Below are 18,304 nucleotides of genomic sequence, written 5' to 3'. Positions count from 1 at the left end.
TGTTCTCATACTGTAGCAACATTACGGCCCAACAGTGTTCGACCAGACCTCGCTCCTCTTTATTTCCTGACAGTAGACGGATCTGCTCTCTGACCTCCTGGTCGTGCAGTCAGAGAGTATCTTAATAAAAAGCAAATAGATTCAACATTTCTGAAGATTTCCAATAAATCGACTCAGCGACTCGCACTTGTTCAAAGCCACAATCCCACTCCCCGGGCGGAGAAAAGCCATCCATATAAAATACTATGATTTGTGAGCGACACATCAACTGCTGACATTACCTCCAATTTAATTGTCATTATTAACCCATTTTCAGCAGAGCGCTCATCCTTAGCTAGAGTGGGGGCCTAATAGATGTGCTGGGTGTGTTTTCCAGATGGTGCCTGAGACGGGGGAAGGCTGTGCGCGTTCTCAGAGCGACGCGGCTGCTGCCACCAGAGTTTAATTTTTATCACTTTATCTACCGCTGCGAAGATTGTGACGGGCCAGAATTAACGCACGGCACAAGTCCTGATTGCAACAATTATGTGATTGCGGCCACAGAGCTCCCATTGTTTTTGCCTCTTACTATGACAGAAACTTTCCATCACACAGCATATGGACTGCATTCACCTGTGTGCTCAGCATCCTCTGCATCCTGCTTTACACGGTGGAAGAATGAGGGAGAAGGTAGAGTGAGAGATGTTTGCTGCCGGCTGATTTGACTTTTTCAAACCACTGACGAAAAATATTCAGCCGTATTACGCAGATTTAGATGTGGTAGTGACACAACAGTAGGGCTAGATGACAAAGTTAATTTGAAATAAGATTTTGGTTTCCATCAATTCTGAAAACACTTTTAACGCCGGACATTTTAACAGAAATATGTTACATTTTTAAAAACAGGCTTGTTAGTTTGATTTTCATGCATTTGAGGGGAATGATCGATTATGTATTATTTACGACACTCTACCAACCCCAAAATGTCAGTATTTGACATCCTGGGAATGAGTCTCGTCTTTTCTGGTGCATTCCCAAACAGCTGGGACAAATCCTTCTGATTCAATACTCAATACTGATGATGATTTTTGTCATAATCCTCCCGTCGCTAACAAAGTTCTCTGTATGTTGCTTAACTTATGCTTCCTCTCTACACTCCCCAGACAAATTACATTATTATACATCAAACAGAGAGCAATTAATAAACTGCAGCACCTGCTGAGACTCGTCAGCCCACATATATTACACTAAATACAACGGAGTCAGAAAAATCACAGCTGTATTTAAGTCACATTTGAATATTTATGACTCTGAAGTTAAAGCAACAAAATAATCTGCCTCCCGATCGTCACTCAGAAGTGAAGGATGATGTTGCTAAAGTCTTCCCATCTGGACTCTTAACCTGCTTTGTATATAATCAGGTCTCATGATCCCTGCAGGGAGATCTTACATCATCCAGAGATCACCCGAACTGTTACTAGGTGACAGATGGTCATCACACAAGCAGCCACCCAACACCTACACCATATGCTCCGACGTAGATACGGCACGTTCTCCTCTCACACGTTCACATGGCCTCTCACTCGCCTGCTCTCTGCTTAAATAACAAATGGTTTTAATAAACAGCGTGTTAGAAGTTGTTGTTTTTTTTACTCTCAGCAAAGAAATATTCAGGCGCTGCTGATTCGTGAGACCAATTAAATCTGAAAGTGCCAGAATGAAGGAACAAGGATGGGCTAAGAGGGAAGTGGAAGGAAGTATAAACCCAATTTCTGCAGAACGCCGGGTGTAAGTGTTAGCAGCTACGGTGCATCACTGTGAGGCCGCGAATGCCACGCCGCATGCGGTCTGTTCTTGTCATGTTCTTGTGTGTGGAGCCTAGGTGCTAATGGGCCGGCCTGAGCAGCAGAATCCTTATAGCATCATCGCACCCTGTCAGTAGCACAAGACAAACTAGTCAATAGGTGCCACTTCCACTCGCATCTCCAGTCAATCCCCTCAATCCTTCCCCGCTCGGCGGAAGGCTAATAAAGCAGCCAGCAGTAATAAAAGCTACGGTCTGGACACTGCTCTGCCAACTGCTTTTGACAGGCTCAAGGCACAAACCAGATTCAAACAAGCGTCAGAGACAGAACGTCCCAATCCTGGCTTTTGTTTGTGTAATTACTTTTTCATCGAACTGGACACTTTTTGTACCCACAAACTAATCGACTGAGCGGCGCGATGGCGACGAGAAAACTGCTCGTTACGGCAAAATGGATTTGAGAACTACAAATGGTTTTTGAAAGGGCTCGTATTGTTTGAAGACACCGGAGCAAAATTGTGTGTGGTTTTTTTTTCTTTTTCATTTCGAGTGGCTCAAAGAAAAAAAGAAATTATTTTCCATCATTATATGCAACCCTTTCAAGAACCTGTGTGTCCCGCGGTATGAAAAGAGAGAGATGAAATGAGGCAAAGAAAAAAAAAAGTTTGTTGGATGTGGATGTAATGCGAGGGGGAGGACGGGAGTGTCTGAAATCATAAATGAGGTAATGAAAAATATTATGAGAGAACAAGAAGAGTTTCCTGCTAAGTGAGGAAAGAAGGGGAGAATGAGAGAGTTGACGTTGGGGGAGGAGAGGAGGAGGTTAACACAAGCAGCTTCTGGTAAGTGCTTAGCACTTGCGGTTGGCTAATGGTACACAGACAGGGCTACTTTACGATCGCTCATCTGCACTCCTTGCCGCTGCCGCCCTGACAAGCCTCGATGTGAAAGATATAAGCCCCCGCTGAGAGGGATAGACAACCACTTTCTCTACTTCTTTGCCCTCCACCTTCTTTACAGTTGTCTCCGCTGCCATTCAATTTTTTATGCCCCTGTCAGACTCCCTCTTTAAATTGTTCTCTCGTCACTTTTTTCGCTCCATCTGTCATCGTGTCATCCGTCAATACTGCTCCTCGCCATCTGAAAAGCACAGTGGCACCGCACCGCACGCCCAAAGTGCAGGGTAACCTTACAGACGGAGACAAGTGCTTGAGATACACACACACCTTTAATCGCCTGAAAGAAAGCTACACAGCACAGTAAAAGAAAGGATGACACAGGGGGAGAAAAAAAGAAAACCAAGAGCCCCAGAATGAAGCAAAGGACCGCTGCCAAAGACGGGTGAGTCACTGCGGGGAGAAAAAAGCTAATGATACAATTGAAAACACCTGAACCTGCCACAGTGTAAATTAAAGATAATGACTTTTTACTGGTTGCCACAGTAACCAACTGTTGGCACAAAGGCAGATGGCTACAGAGGCGTCTCCCCCCCCCCCTTAACGTTCCTCCCCTCCCTCCCCTTCCCTTCCCCTCTTCCTCTATCACTTTCATTTTTTCCAAGAGCTCCACTCTCTCTTTCTGCCCTCCCGCGAGCTCCGCCAAAGTGCAATTCATGCAGGGGCAGTAGAAAGCCAAACAAACAAACCATTTCCATGCTTTAATAGCTCCAAGCTAAAAAAGCCGCTGCTCGGTGTCTTTGGCGAGCCAGATTCAGGTTCAGAGAGAGAATGAACGAGATCGGAGCTGTGAGTTGGCTTAAACATGATATATCTCCTGCAAGCTTTAACGGAGAATGCATATGTAAACACGTCACCTTTGCACACTCTTAACGTGCGTGGGAGTGTCACCCCTGAGCTCCTTCTGCAGTCCGAGTGGAGGGAGCTGACAGGCTCTGGGGCAACTCGTCCAGAGGTTACAGGGGTTATGTTTGGTCATCCATTTTAAATCAGCCTCCAGACAACCACTGGAGTGCCATTACAGCTCGAAAACTTTGCTGCTCTGCACTCAAACTGCCTGCAGCCGCAGCAGCAGCAGCAGCAGCAGCAACGCCGGAGCCCAAGGCCAATCACCGCCTGCCGAGGCTCACTTTAGCGGTGTCCACTGGCCAGTTGATCCTGTCTACAGCAAAGTCAGAGGAATGCAGTCTTTCAGGGTAGTAAGGGAGTCAGCTTTCGCCACAGATAGATAAACACTTTGCAGGGTGCAGGATGTTTTGTAAGTGCGTCCTTGTGCATATACAGCTAGAGAACAGCTTCTTTTATCTCCATCTATTTAATATTCTTGTGGTCATCCTCTGAATATACTAGTTTCTCACGACTTGTACTTTTTGGTATTCTTGTAAATACAAGTGAAAAGACATGTTACATAAAAAATGTCTATCACACAACCAATGGACTTATGTTGTCCCCATAAGTCTAGATATACTAGCATGGTAAGTGTCTGTATGCTAGTCATGGAGCCAAAGACATGGGGGCAGTTAGCTTAGCTTAGCATAAAGAATGGTAGCAGGGCTTCACTCCAATAGCCACAGCTACCAGTCTCTATGCTAATTTGAGCTAACTTCCCCCCGACTCCAGCTCAGTCATTGGCACACACATTTGAATGCAGAACCAATCTTCATGTCGAACTCTGAAGACAGCAAAATAAGGGTATTTTTCCCCAAATGTCAAACCATTCATTGAATAGCTAGCTAACAGTTACATGTAAATGCTCTTTGGGCCTGTCCCCTCCTATAAAACTAAACAGTACCAGCGGTCAAACTAGTATTCTGGAGTAGAAGTCTCAATCTGTGGAGCAGATTTGAGCCCGAAATATAAACTTTGATTTTGACTGATTTTGACAAAAAAAAGTGTCGTTAGGTTTCACACATTTTAATCGGCACTACTACATTTGTATTCAGACATATCGGCAATATAAGTGAGGGCATGCACAGAAATAAACACTACAGGCAAGCAGAAGAGAGTACTAAACAGCTATTCTCCGTGCAATGCTCATCATTGCCATTAACAAGGAGACTTGCTCACAGTGAATTCGCTGTACAATAAAATGGGCTAAATCTGACATTACGCACACTTTGTGAGAAGGGAGCTGGACGGGTAAAGTCTATTTAATGTCCGGGGAAACTCATTCAGACATTTGGATTCAGATCCTCTGGGTAATGTCCAGAACAGGATGTGGTGCATGCGTGAACTAGGCTTAGAAGAAAAGTCTGAAGCTCCATCCTGCAATAATGTGCCATTGTTGAAATGTGAGAAATATAACGGTAGGGCACGGACACAGACGGAACCTTATAGAGAGATGGAAAAAAAAATCGATCTTGACTTTTTCTGACCTCATACTCCTCCTCCTCCTCATTTCTAAAAGTTACATGTGTAGTGTATGATTTATTCTCCCTAAAACTAGTTTTCTATGCCGTGCTGGCCCTGTTGCCTCTCCAGGCCCGGAGGAGGGAAATGTCTCAGGAAAAGGCAGGGGGGGCGAGAATTAGACCATTCTCTCTGCTGAAACAGGAAAGCAACCAGGTTGGATTTTAAAGCAGTTCTCCTGGCTCCTATCCAAGTGTTAACCCCCTACCTCCCACCCCAGGAACACACACACACACACACACACACACACACACACACACACACACACACACACACACACACACACACACACACACACACACACTATTAAATTCCACTACTTAGCAATGATGCCAAGACTCCTTTCCACGATTCCCTTCCTCTCTCCACCCATCCCTTCTTCCCCCTCTGATTGGCACTGTTGCTCCTCACTACCTCATATCCCAGGGTTCTCGTATGAGCGCACTGGCCAATCAGGTTAGCTGATGTGGGTCCAAAATTTCTGACATCACAGGCCCTAGAAAGACAAAACAACGACCTCTGGCTTAGGAGGAAAACCGTGTGCAATCCTTCATGCTGATTTTCGTTCCAATAGCCTTTCTCTCTTTTTCATACGGGCTAAACTGAACTTTTAGAGTATTTCAGAATATATTCTTATCGTGTTTTTCAAAAGATAACTCTCTTACAACAAATACACTTGTAAGTATTTACAAAATTCTTACATATTGCACTTTCAACAGTTTATGGATGATTCATAGGTGATGTAACTGTTGATGAATACATTAAATAACACTGCCCTTACATCTACTGAAAACCTACATGTTAATGTGCTATAAACAAGTACTCGTGTGTTGCTCATTAAAGCTCAATGGGGGGAGATTTAAATGGGACAAAAAATAGGGACAAAAACAATCTTGTCTTTATAGTTGTGACGACCCCATGAGACTGTCAGCACCAAAGAAAAGGTTTCTATTTCTAAAACATCCAATTTATGGTCAATATAAACAGAAGTCTTCGTATTTTAGAGTTTTATATGCACCAACAGTCTCTTTGGGTGCTGCTGACGTCATCGTAGATAACGCTGAACCTCACAAAGACACACAAATGCGCACACCCGGCTCGCCGTACCATCTTTTAAGCCTTTCTAATCCTTGATCTCAGACAAAGGAGGAGGCCACTCTCGCAGACACACACCATCTCACGCGCCCCACCTGTCCCCCTGAAGACGGAGGTCCGTCTATCGATGAGCGCAGGCTAAGGTCATTACAGTGATTGTCGTGTGAAGGTAAAGAGGGATTATTTTGCCAGCGTCCACTCAACACACATCAGGGGACTTAAGGCTCTTTCTTTTGTCTTTATCTCTCCCTCTCTCTCCCTTTCTCCTGCAATCTCTCCGGCTCACTTTGCTCCGTTTTCTCTCGCTCCCGTCTCCATGGGGATTTGAGCCGAGAGAGTGGGGAGGAGGGGGAGGAGGTGTGAGCCAGTCAACAAGTTTCAATTTTTTATTTTCCATTTCATGACAGGAGATAAAGGAAGTATGTGCGAGCTGCGTGTGCAAAGCCCTCGACAGGCACAGTGACCAAATGACCTTGAAGGGGGCCCATTCATAAAGCCAAACTATATAGCAGGGGGGCGCAACCAAACATCCAAATGTGATACAATCTATTGGGGAAGGAGGGGGGGAGGGTAAAAAAGGCCGGAAAGAACGGAATAAACGAATTAAGCCAGATAAAGCCTTGTTCCTATTGCACTCTGGAGACTTGCTGCCATGGAAAGTCGAAAGCGGAGATAGGAAGAGAAAGCTTTAAAAGGCCCTTGGAAGTGAAAGAAAGGAAAAGTGGCGACCGGAGTCACACACCGAAACCTGTTACAATAGCAATTTGTAACTTTATCAAAGAGAAAAGGGCTCTGCTATGCAAGCAGCCAGAAACATGTCCCCCACTTTTCATTTTATTAACAACATTCATTTGAAACAACCTACATATCGGTTTCTATAGCCTACAATAACCTCTAAAATCCTTTGGTGGCAGCAGCAGGAGCACCAGCAGCAGCTCCTGGCTCCCGTCCCACAATCCACTCTGATGTTTAGGTTTTCAAGTGAGGCTCTTGCCTGAGTAGAAACAACTCATGATAGAGGCTAAATCAAACTCTTGGCACAATCAGGGGAATATGGTAATGAACGAGCAGAATTAAATAATAGGAATTCAGAGACAAACGGTGCGGCGAGGCCAATTTAAACACAATCTGACACAGTCCAGACTGGTAAATATTGCCCTGTTTAAATAAATTTACTATTCTTTTTCCCAGCTGCCTATTAAAACCCTATCCTTTCATCTCCCCATTAACCGCCCTGTCAGGTTTGTCTGTTTGCTGGGCTGCTCTACACAATGACATGTTTACCTCCAGTCAGATTCCCATTTAGATCCCTGAAGGAGCACAGCGAGGTGAGAAGCTCGTCTGTGTGTCCAACAATAACTTAAAGCCTCGTTGCGATTTCGCTATTATCGCCTGTGTCGAAAAAAACAAGCTTTGTAGAATAAACAGAATCAGAATGAGTTAAGTACAGTCAGACTTCTTGTCATTTAACAAGGCGGGGCGTAGCGGAGTAAAATGAATGTGTCAGGTAGGTTTTTTTAAGCATTCAAACCAATTACAAAATCCATATACAAAAAGCAAATTAGCTGACTCCACATCTTTCAAACTACCCTCCACCTACAACGATGACACTAAAGGAAAAGTTCATAAAGAAATTTTAAACTTGTAGTCCACAAATTCACAAAAAAGTCCACAAAAAACACAGTTCTGGCTCTTTAGCAAAACAGCGTTGCCTGAACAGGCTATTGCTAGCTGGTTAGCATGTTAACATGGATGTCATAACATCAGAGTTATTTCTTCTCCTTCTGTTGATAACTTTTTGTAAATGTTCTGAATGTTGGCAACTAAAATTCTTACCTTTTGCACCTTTAACGGCCATCTTATTTGCAGAAAAAGCTGATGGAAAACTTTTCTGTACATAACGCACCGTGTGACCAAGGAGCAGAACGCTTTGCATCACAGCACCAAACGTGAAAGCTGTATTTGTCTGCAGTTTTTTTAAAAGGTCTACACTGCTCACTTACATCTTCGTCACAACAAGAAAGAAAAGTGGCTGGCAAACTCCTCCTCCCTCCATCCTCCTATATAGGGTATGAATCTACAGCGAGAAAGAGTTTTACTGAACGGGACCTGCGTGTAAGTGATGCTTTCCAGACCATAAACCCAGCCATTTATGCCCAGTCATGCTTTGCAATCATTTTCTCTCCTACAAACCAGAAAAACATCGCCGCAAGAGTTTCATTCAGCGCTGTCCGTATAGGGGTAAGCCTCCATAGAAAATACTGTCATTGAGTTACAGACAACTGTATTTATTTTCCTCAGATGGTTCTGAGCACATCACCTTACTACTGAGTAGGGGGTGGGAATACAATGTAATCTGTAACCCACTGCAACAATTGTCAGTCATACAGCAGATCTATCAGAATCAATACGCTGCAAGATAATCACCAAACTTCTAACTGAAGAATACAAATAGAAATTAACTGGCAAGTATTCTGGAGTTTAAGTGTTTAAAGGAAACACACAACTACTGTATGCCCGAATAAAGTTGCGTGTAATTTTGCCTCTACAGGGAAGTAGTGACACCGGGAAGTCAAACTGTCAGGGGAATCTGTTACAGCGTCTGCGTGTTGTGATTAAAATATCGATATTTGGTGCAGTAAGGTCTGGACAGTGTAGCCTTAAAGTTCTATCACAATATTTTAAGGCTGTATCGCAATATACGATGTACAGTATACCTCAATATTTAAAAAATCTTCTCAGAAACACTTCCTGAATGTTGGATTCAAAGGAAGCCACTATTGGTACTGACCCAAAATACTAACATAATGAGATAATGTATGAGATAATGAGATAATAATCGGTAATGTGCTTATAACAACTAAGCGGCTAAAGGCAAGTATTAGAACAAGTAGAACAGTCTGGTAAGTTCAGAAAATATCTTCACTTTACTGTAATGCAGCCTTTAAAACCAGGAAAACACACTTATGCCATATCACAATATAACTATATCCAAAATCTAAGTCGATATATAGTCTCATATCACTATAAGGATATATATCATATATATTGCCTAGCCTTAGTACCAGTATATCAATAATCGTAGCGATACAATATATTGCCATATCCATATTGTGTCCCACCAAGACTGCTGAGACAGAGACATATAATAAGCCAAGTCCACTTTGACCAATCAGTCAAAGCCAATCAAACAGGCTTTGGGGACTTAAACAGCTGGACGCACACAAAAAGAAAACATGGCTGACAAACAGAGGCATGAACAAAGGATTGATTTGGAAGGATGTTCTTGAGGGGTTTTGTAGTTTAAAAATACACTGGGAAGAATCAAGAAGAGACTACACATTACTACACAGTCAAGGAGTCAAATTTACATTTAGCCTTTATAGAGTATCCCTGAAGCTTCTTCTTTAAGAGAACACCTCAAGTATAAGACTGACTTCAATGTGTGTCACACTGGGCATGGCGAATGCATCAACTTATCAAATAGTCACACCTGCCGTTTGTAATTGCTGCGTGGTGTAATCCCACAAGGCTTTACGGTAACTTCCCATCCCAGCACTACCTGCTTCCACACCCACAGAACACAAATCACAGCCTGATTCATCTGCATAAAGCTTACAGGCATAATGTGGTGTGTGTGTTTGAGTATGTGGTGCGCACACTCTCCTCGTCTTCTAAAAAGAGATCCCAGTGGGACCAGTATCCATCTATAAAACAGGAGGGAAAAAAGACCTCCCCGCGTAAGTATGGGTTTTTCTGATATCACACACTTAAACCATATAGCCTGTCTACTGGAAGGAAAATTTATGCGCACACGTCACCGTATCATGAATGTGTCTGGAGGAAAATTATTCAGCTCCTGCTTTGACAGCATTTTCTCAGAGCCCGGCGCTCGCACACCGACATATCTACATGCAGGCACAGGAGCCAAAAAAACACACACACACTCTCGTAATTACCCGTGCAAATGGAGAGAACACGGCTCTTTACTCTGATGCAAGAGACGTTGGCCTGTTGCAATCGGACGTCCGCACAGGTGCAATGCCCACATGTGCGCATGGCTCATGAACGCCATCCAAATGTCGTCCATGTTAACACCTTGTTTGCGCACATGCGGGTGTGTGAACATCTTAACACCCTCTCATGTTAAGAATTGTTTCATTCAAGCCACATTATCACACAACCCACCCACGCCCGCCCGCTCGCTTGCTTGCACGCTGCGCGGACACACCGAACATGCGGCGGTTGTGGTATAATAGGAGAACACGCAGCGTAAAAGACAGCACAAAGGCAGCTGGACCTGACTAGCGACAACACTCCCATTCATCACCATGCCCCTGGAGACTCTACATCCCTCCACAGTGACAACAGTCAGCAGAGCGCACGCACACACACACACGCAGTTGTGTTACAGCATACAAGGGCCCGTGTCAGCATCACCACCAATCGGTTGCTTGTATGCATGTGTGCGACTGTGTGTGCACGCTTGTATCCACATATATTATTCATCTGCATGGGAGCACATGAGCGAAGTGTCTCTGGTGGGAGAGATAAGGGGCTTCTTTATTTCAGTCCTTTCGCTTGTGCGTGAATGAATGTGTGCGAGTGTGTGTGTTTCCAATCGTCTATCAAACAGACCATTTGTTGAAAAGGGAGGAGTGGAAACATATAGAGTCACCAAAAAAAAAGGGAAGAAGGAGGGTTTTCTAGGACGGGGAAAAAAAAGGGGAGGTAGAAAAAGAGGAATCACTGTTTGGACGAGAAAAAGTGCGGCGAGGAAAGCAATGAAAGTGGAGGTGAGGCTCAGGGATGGTAAAGAAGGAGCTCAACAGGGCTTATCGTTGTCATATTTTCATTTTACTGTACAACCTTGAATTTATCAAGAGAGATTTGCAGAATTCAGACACACGCGGTACAAGAAAACGCTGCAGATCTGCCTCCCCATTCAAGCCTGCCGCACTCAGCATTCATCCACCCCATCAGTGCTAACAAGCCAATACTGTCAACACTCACAGCCGGCTTTATTCCATCTACGTTGCAGGCTGCCATCATAAAAAACGTAACATACACAACGGCACAGGAGCACAAAACTACACACAAACACTCTCACACAAAAACATCTCTGGGGGAAAGGCATCAGCACCGAAAATCCTTCTTTTTCATACTCAAAAGGAAAAAATAACCCAAATTCTCTGGGCTACATCTCATCATGCTCCATCTGTCCACGCCCAGATAAACACGGAGTCGCGTCATCAGATGGCTGGCGGAGAGGGGATTTAGATGAGCTAGCGAGGATTTTTTGTTGAAAGACATAACATGTAAAAGTCTAAATCCACCTTTGTTGGACTTTGCATTGTGTACTTACAATTTTCCAAATGTTTTTAACAACATTCAAACTAGGAGAAATCCATAATTTGACTCGAAGTTCGTCGTGAATGAAACTTTAAAACATCACCTCGTCTGTGAACATATCTCATCGAGTCCTTGGGTATTGAAATTTGGTATCGAATGCCAAGACATTTTTCGATACTCGACAGTATTGAGGCAATTAGGAATTCAATACCCGGTCCTAGTTAAAAGTAGCATTACATGTAGTGTTACATCACGAAGACTACAAACTCATGCCTTAAGATTAATCAATAGGAAATAACCACATTTATTTTTCATCACAATAATCAGACATCACAATTAGACATCTTTGTCAAATCTTTTCAGCCCCACAAAATGGTCATTGCTGTTACCACATTAGCGACCACGCCCACGAGCATCAGCAGCCAGTTTGGCTAAAAGACTTGCGTTCCTGTTGCTGCACAGTTTCTGTTACTGTATGTATGTGCAGACACTGAGGGGGAAGCCACAGCACAGACCTCCTTCCATATTTTACAAGAAAAGCTATTAAAGCATGCATGTATTAAAGTGCTGCAGTGCAGGGATTCTGGGATTTGTCGTGTCTGAGTATTAACATGTTGCCGGCACAAAATCTCAGGCTGCTATCTTATGGGCTGAAACAGAAATGGTATACTTACTGTATGCATAATAATGTGTACGCACGGACGCACACACACGCACACACGCAAATACCCACAATAGAAAGTCGGTCAATGAATGGGAGGGGGCAGGCAGACTAGCAGGTGCTGTGTTGGTGGAAGATATGGCTTCTGTCCACCTCAGCATTTCTAAACACTCAGTTATCTTCCCTCTCCACAGGAGGAGAGGTCAGTTCTTTTTTCTCTTCTCTCGCCTGCATCACCGTTCCCCTCTCCTCTCCTCGTTTCTGCTCCAGCCTCTTTCTCCCGTCTCATTTATCTACCACCCCACCTCTCCCTTTTATATATTCTGCCCCCCTTGGCTTTCATCTTTCTGCCTTTCTTTTTTTTCTTCTCCAGCATTCTCCCGCTTTTTCCTTTTTCCACTCCACCCTTCTCCTCGCCATCCCTTCCTTCCTCCTCTGCTCCTCGCCATCTCCTGTGCTCTCAGTGGAACAGCCCATTCAGCAACAAAACAAAGCTGCCTGCAGCATCACACACTGGCTAATCAAGCAAGACCAGAATTCAGCAGCCCCTCAGATCCACTCAACGGCACCATGATACCGGTGCCGCACTGGAGGGGAGAGGTTTCTCACACGAGGAGGTGGAGAAAGCGTAGAATTTGATCGGGCTGAGGGGAATAAATATGCACAGGACAAAATTACCTGTTAAGGTCTTGCGGCAGATAAGCACTAAGGGTAATAATTGCAAAGGTTGGGTGGGTGTTTAGATTCACCTCATCTGAATGAATGTAAATACACAGGAATGCAGGGCGAAGAGAATGAGTTTGACAGCACAAAGGGCCATAACAGCTACAGGTAAAGGCGAGGCGAAAAGGAGGGCTAAAGGAGGCCATGAAGGAGAGGCAGAGAGATAATGGGGTGAAGAAAATTCTCTGACAGGCCATCACCGAGTGAGGCAGTGCATTCATGATGATGATGAAACCCAACAATGGTCAGCTGCAATCTCCTCCTGGACAGAAGATGAGCGTTTACATGCGAGCGTGCCAGCCGCTCCTCTGTGAAGGAGAAAGAACCGCTGTTTGGCTTCGGGGGGGAAAAAAAAAAACTCAAAACACAACAAAGAAGCTCGTCCTGCAAGATGCAGAGATTGGAGAGATATGTAAACACGGCAGAGCAACAACAGGGGGGCCACATCAAGAAGAGCTGGTGCATGAACAAAGAGTATTGTGAGGCGGGCTGCAGCTAACGATTATTTTCATTATCGCCTAGCGCATGACAATTATTTCCTTGATTCATTGAGCAATTGTAATTTCCCAGAGCCCAAAGCTTTGAAATGCATCTTTTGTCCAAACAAACAGAACCAAAGACGTTTTTCTTGAAAAAGCGACTCAAACATACAATATGTAAGTAGTCAGACGCAGAGCCAGGCCCCCTCTGGATCTAGGGTCAATTACAGACAGGAGGAGAGCTCAGGGATTACTTTTTAACTTTAGGGATTCAAATGTAGATTCATCTTTACTCCTGTTTACCAACCTGACTGCAGCAGCGATTCGTGGAGGTTACCTCCATTGTACAGTAATGTTGACGGTGAAAATGATTACTACTCATTACACTATGCCAGGGCCAAACATTTGTCCCACTGTGGGATTACGAGAAGTGCGTTAGTGACACGAGAAACACATCCTCTTCTTACTAGAAGATGCAGAAGGAAGGCTTAAGGACAAGGGCAGGGAAGAGAGTGGAAGCAGAACTGCTGCAGATATGGAAATGTGCTAAAAGAAAAGCAGGCTCTGCCAAGTTACTTGTAATAACACTGTACCACTGTAATATTAATCTTTGGGTAGTGGACAAAACAAAACATTTGGACATAGTCTTGGGCTTTGGAAAACACTTTTTTTTTTAAACCATAAAACTAATCGATTGTACGCCACAGTAGGTTTTATCCACGCCATGTTTATTCTCTGCATCGGGATGTTTTCCCGAAAAGTAAGCGACAAGTGACTAAATGAGACACAGCGTTACCTCAAGTGTTTGAGCATTGTTGTAAACACGACAAAGTTCTATACATTTTTAGACATCTTAATCCAGAAACGTTATACATGAAATCTTTAATCAAGAAATCGACAATGAAAACGACCGTTAGCTGCAGCCCTGACAACATTAAACATTTGTAACACTCAGGCGGGAACTGCTTTTATAAGTATTGTAGAAATTATTAACTGGCGATGATACGCGGTAGTTCAGGACGTCAGGGTGTGATGGCAGGCATTAACATTGCTACAAGGACAGAGTGGGATGGTGAGGAGCAACAGAGGGCAGAGTGTGTGCTGCGAGGAGGAGAGAGGAGAGCGTGGTGACAAAACCGAGAGGCACGAGTGATGGTGTGGAGGAGAGGAGAGTGCGATGGTAGGATGGGATTTGAGTCTTTTAACTTCATTAGTTCCGCCTCAGTCTGGGGTCTGTAGATTATGTCTAATTAAGCAGCTTAACATGGCTTAAAAAGCACCACACAGAAAGCACAAGAGCCTTATCTGTCAACCTGCTCAAACGATTCCCCGCTTCCCCTTTTCTTCCTGTGGCAGGCTAACATAAATTCCCTTTGCATGGCCTTTATGCTGGAGAGATTAGAGGCTCTGACATCGGCACGAGCTGGATAGCTAGCAGCCGCGGCGAAAGCAGTGTGGGCTGCAAGGAGAGAGAAGGAGAGAGCATGTGTGGCGAGCGGTGGGGAGGCAGAGGAGCAGGCAGATGCTTCCTTTCAGACTGCAGGGGGAGAGAGTCGATGGAGAAGGGTGGGGCTCACCAAACACCAGTCCTCCCGTTGTTTGAATCAGAATCAGTACACCAGCCTGAATTAGGCTGCGCAGTCTGCTCATTATCTGTGTAACAATACATCACCAAGCAGGCCGCGGGCCATCACCAAACAGTGTGGTCCAGGTAAGAAATGTTAATTACAGGTGGTTTGTTGAACAGCTGTGTAAGGAGTGATGCTCCCCACAAAATATTGAGAGGGCTGACAAGCACACTAGCATCGCAAAACATGATCAGGTTTTGGGAGTATTGTGGGAATATGTTTAGAAATCAAGTTACCGTTATAGGGAGTTTCTGATCACTGTATGCATGTGTTATTTAGTTATAATAAACGATTCTAAGATATGAAGGTTTGAAGATATGAAAATGAAGATTTGCTGTTGTCTAATAACCTGACGTGCCAGATGGTTTGTTACACACAATCAGTTGGAGGAAAAGGTCAGGCACTTCAAAAAATGGGATGAAGGACAAACTGTCTATCAAGGGATACCCAGCCGGTCTGTAAATCAAACTCTAACCAAAGAATGAAATCACGTTTTCCATTGTGAAAGGCCTTCAGTGTCGTTCTTTGCTCTTTTTTCGATTAAATATTCTCTCCAGTTCTGATACAATGACGCTATAGCAGCTACGCTAACCTCTTGAGGAGCCACCACACTGTTGTTTTCAAATGAAACGGTCAATTCTCTCACTGGTCGTCACACCTAAACCACGCCCTTATCTGACGTCTCTAGCAACCTGTAGTTCATCGGCCTGTGTGTCCATAAGCTTGAAGCATGGAAAGATGCTGCCTTATTGGCCTGACATTTATAATTTACCAAAAAGATCAAGAAACTAATCCTCAGATTAATTGATGCCAACAATCGTACAGCAAGGGAGTCTGTGCAAGATGTATCGGCCAATGTACTCACATTTTTGCGGTGATGCCTCAAATGTCATTATGAATCACTGGTGTCACAGATGTGCAAGGAAGGTACGTAATTTAATGGATTAACAATTAACTTTTATCGTCTACAATGAGAGCAGTGCACTCAAACAGTAAACTTCACAGGTAATTTAATCCACATAAATCAGCCCCAGTGTCCGTTTCTGCACAGTGTTCTTTAACACCAACGTGTTTTCATGTCGGCTGATACTGACGACATACACGCCTATTTGATATATCTGTGGTATCGGCTGATAATATTGGCCACCGAATACAGAGAATGATTTATACACTGAGATGAAGTCTGATGTCTGTAATGTGAAGGCTAAATTGTGTTGTTTTTCTCGTCCTCCATTAACTGCTGATCCAGCCGACTGGTAAATGCAGCAACACTGTCCAGACAGCCAGAAACCAAAGTGACTCCGTCCTTAGCCGCTGATGTGTCTCACTTGGAAGGGTTACAACCATCAGAGTCCAAGACAAATAGCCCCGCCTCAGACGATTAGAAACCCATCATGTCATAATCTGTAACCAGGTATCACATGTCCCTCGTAAACGTCTTATCGAGCATGATATGAACCGGCATGAGCCTCAAAACTGGGATGTGCATGTAAACACACTGATTACAAAATAGTTAGAACAACAACCCCTAACAAACAGATGTTCCTGCCGGGCTGGGATACTGTAAATCTTGTTTGGTGAGACACCTCATCACAACAGCGCAGCAATAAAATGCTCTCAATGATAAGTGTGTGTGTGTGTGGCCTCTCCACCTCTTCCTCCACACAAACTGTTAATTACAGAGCCGGAGCGACGTATGCGATACATGTCAGCGCGGAGCAACAGTGTGGTTTTTACACAATTGCAATTGCAGAGGAGTCGGAGGAAAACTGTTACGAGAATGCAGGTCACCGGGAGCTTTCCATGACACACACACATGCACGCACAGGTAGACAAAAACACTTCCTTCTTCTTCAGTAAGCTATCTTCCTCTCTAATCTTTATTCATCACGTGGTTAGGTTCTATCTTTTGGGACACAGGTATGCAAAACTAAAAAAATGCACAAAAAAAAAAAAAAAGCAATTCCCTCTAATCCTCCAGGTTGTACAGCATTATCTCTCATGTGGTTTCAGACTGGGCAAGGCAAGATGGCCGCCCTCAAAACTGGTCCATCTTGTTAACATGCACAAACACAGCAGGGGATCAAGGGAACACACACACACACACGCGCTGTAATGTGCTGATGTCGATGAGTAGCCTTCTAGCAAAAATCCACAGAGCGTCTCTCTCTCTGACACCAACTCATCTCATTCACTCCAGGTGTGTGTAAGGCCCCTGGGCGGAGGGAGCCGGCTCTACTGCAGACACCCAAATAGGTGCACGACGTGAGGTATTCAGATAATATAAAAAAGAGACACGGTAGTAAAGAACAACAGCGACACAGGAGAGAAGGGGAGAGCAAGGTAGCAACAAAGAGATAGAGCCAAAGCCTGAGTGATATAGCGAAGAAGAGAAAGGGACTTGGAACGGAGGGAGAGATGAGGAGAGAGCTGCTATCTGATGGAAGGGATTTGCCCTTCCCTGGAACAGTAATTTACTAAAGCCATTCTACAGAGGCCCATCAGTGGCGATCGGCTGGCAGATTAGACGACAAAACCCCATCCCTCGCTTTTCCCTCCAGCCAATCAGCGCCAGGCAGTGAGCACAGGGCAGAGGATGAAGGGAGGACGCGGGAGGGGAGGGGCAAAATTTCCTGTCTCCGTCTGCTGAATTTAGGGAGGCCGCATACACAAACACAATCGCGCACACACAAACGCACATGAGCGCAGACTACGTACAGGAGATTGGATTGGAGTCGGAGCTATTACTGTTGCATTTTCCCACCCTCAGGATACGGCAGCTAACGCTGTTTGGTTGCAAGAGCTGGGGATTTGTCATTTATAATCAGTTTTCTGCTCTTGTTTCCTCTGCACTCGCTTGTCCTTTTTTTTTTGCAGTTTGTATCCTGCCCTGAAGGCCTTCACAGCATTCCTCTGTCTGTACCATCCGTCCAGTCTCCCTCTTTCTACGTCTGCCTCCTCTCCTCTCTCCATGCACTGCAGAGGCCCGTCAAGTGTGCCCCAGCTGTGCAAGCAGTGGGAGCTGTTTACCATGGTACATCATCAGGGAGCCCCGGGAGCACCGCCCCAACACCCTCGCCGAGCTCCAACAACTTTCGCACAAGTGTTTCTCGCACATGATGTTGAAAATTACAGCACGTATGAACGAGGCGATGACCCAGCTTGGGCTAAATCAACATTTTTTTCACTTTTAGAGCGGCGCAGAATCAAATGCAAAA

General features: G+C 44.5%; 1 protein-coding gene across 2 annotated transcripts in view; it reads right to left on the bottom strand.

Annotated features, from left to right (window-relative positions):
- Positions 1 to 18,304, bottom strand: part of arhgap35a (Rho GTPase activating protein 35a) — a 68,990-nt gene that overhangs the window by 37,413 nt on the left and 13,273 nt on the right. The window contains exon 1 of one of the 2 annotated variants that reach the window (XM_030442207.1): positions 5,563 to 5,644. The exons of the other annotated variant lie outside the window; for it this stretch is intronic. The gene's annotated coding sequence lies outside the window, so the exon portion shown is untranslated. Of the gene's footprint in view, positions 1 to 5,562; positions 5,645 to 18,304 lie in introns of those variants that run through there. 2 annotated transcript variants of the gene reach the window in all.

Source organism: Sparus aurata, chromosome 2, assembly GCF_900880675.1.
Source record: "Sparus aurata chromosome 2, fSpaAur1.1, whole genome shotgun sequence".
NCBI lineage: Eukaryota > Metazoa > Chordata > Actinopteri > Spariformes > Sparidae > Sparus > Sparus aurata.
Note: the sequence above shows the minus strand (reverse complement) of the source record. Positions and strands in the feature narration are given on the sequence as shown.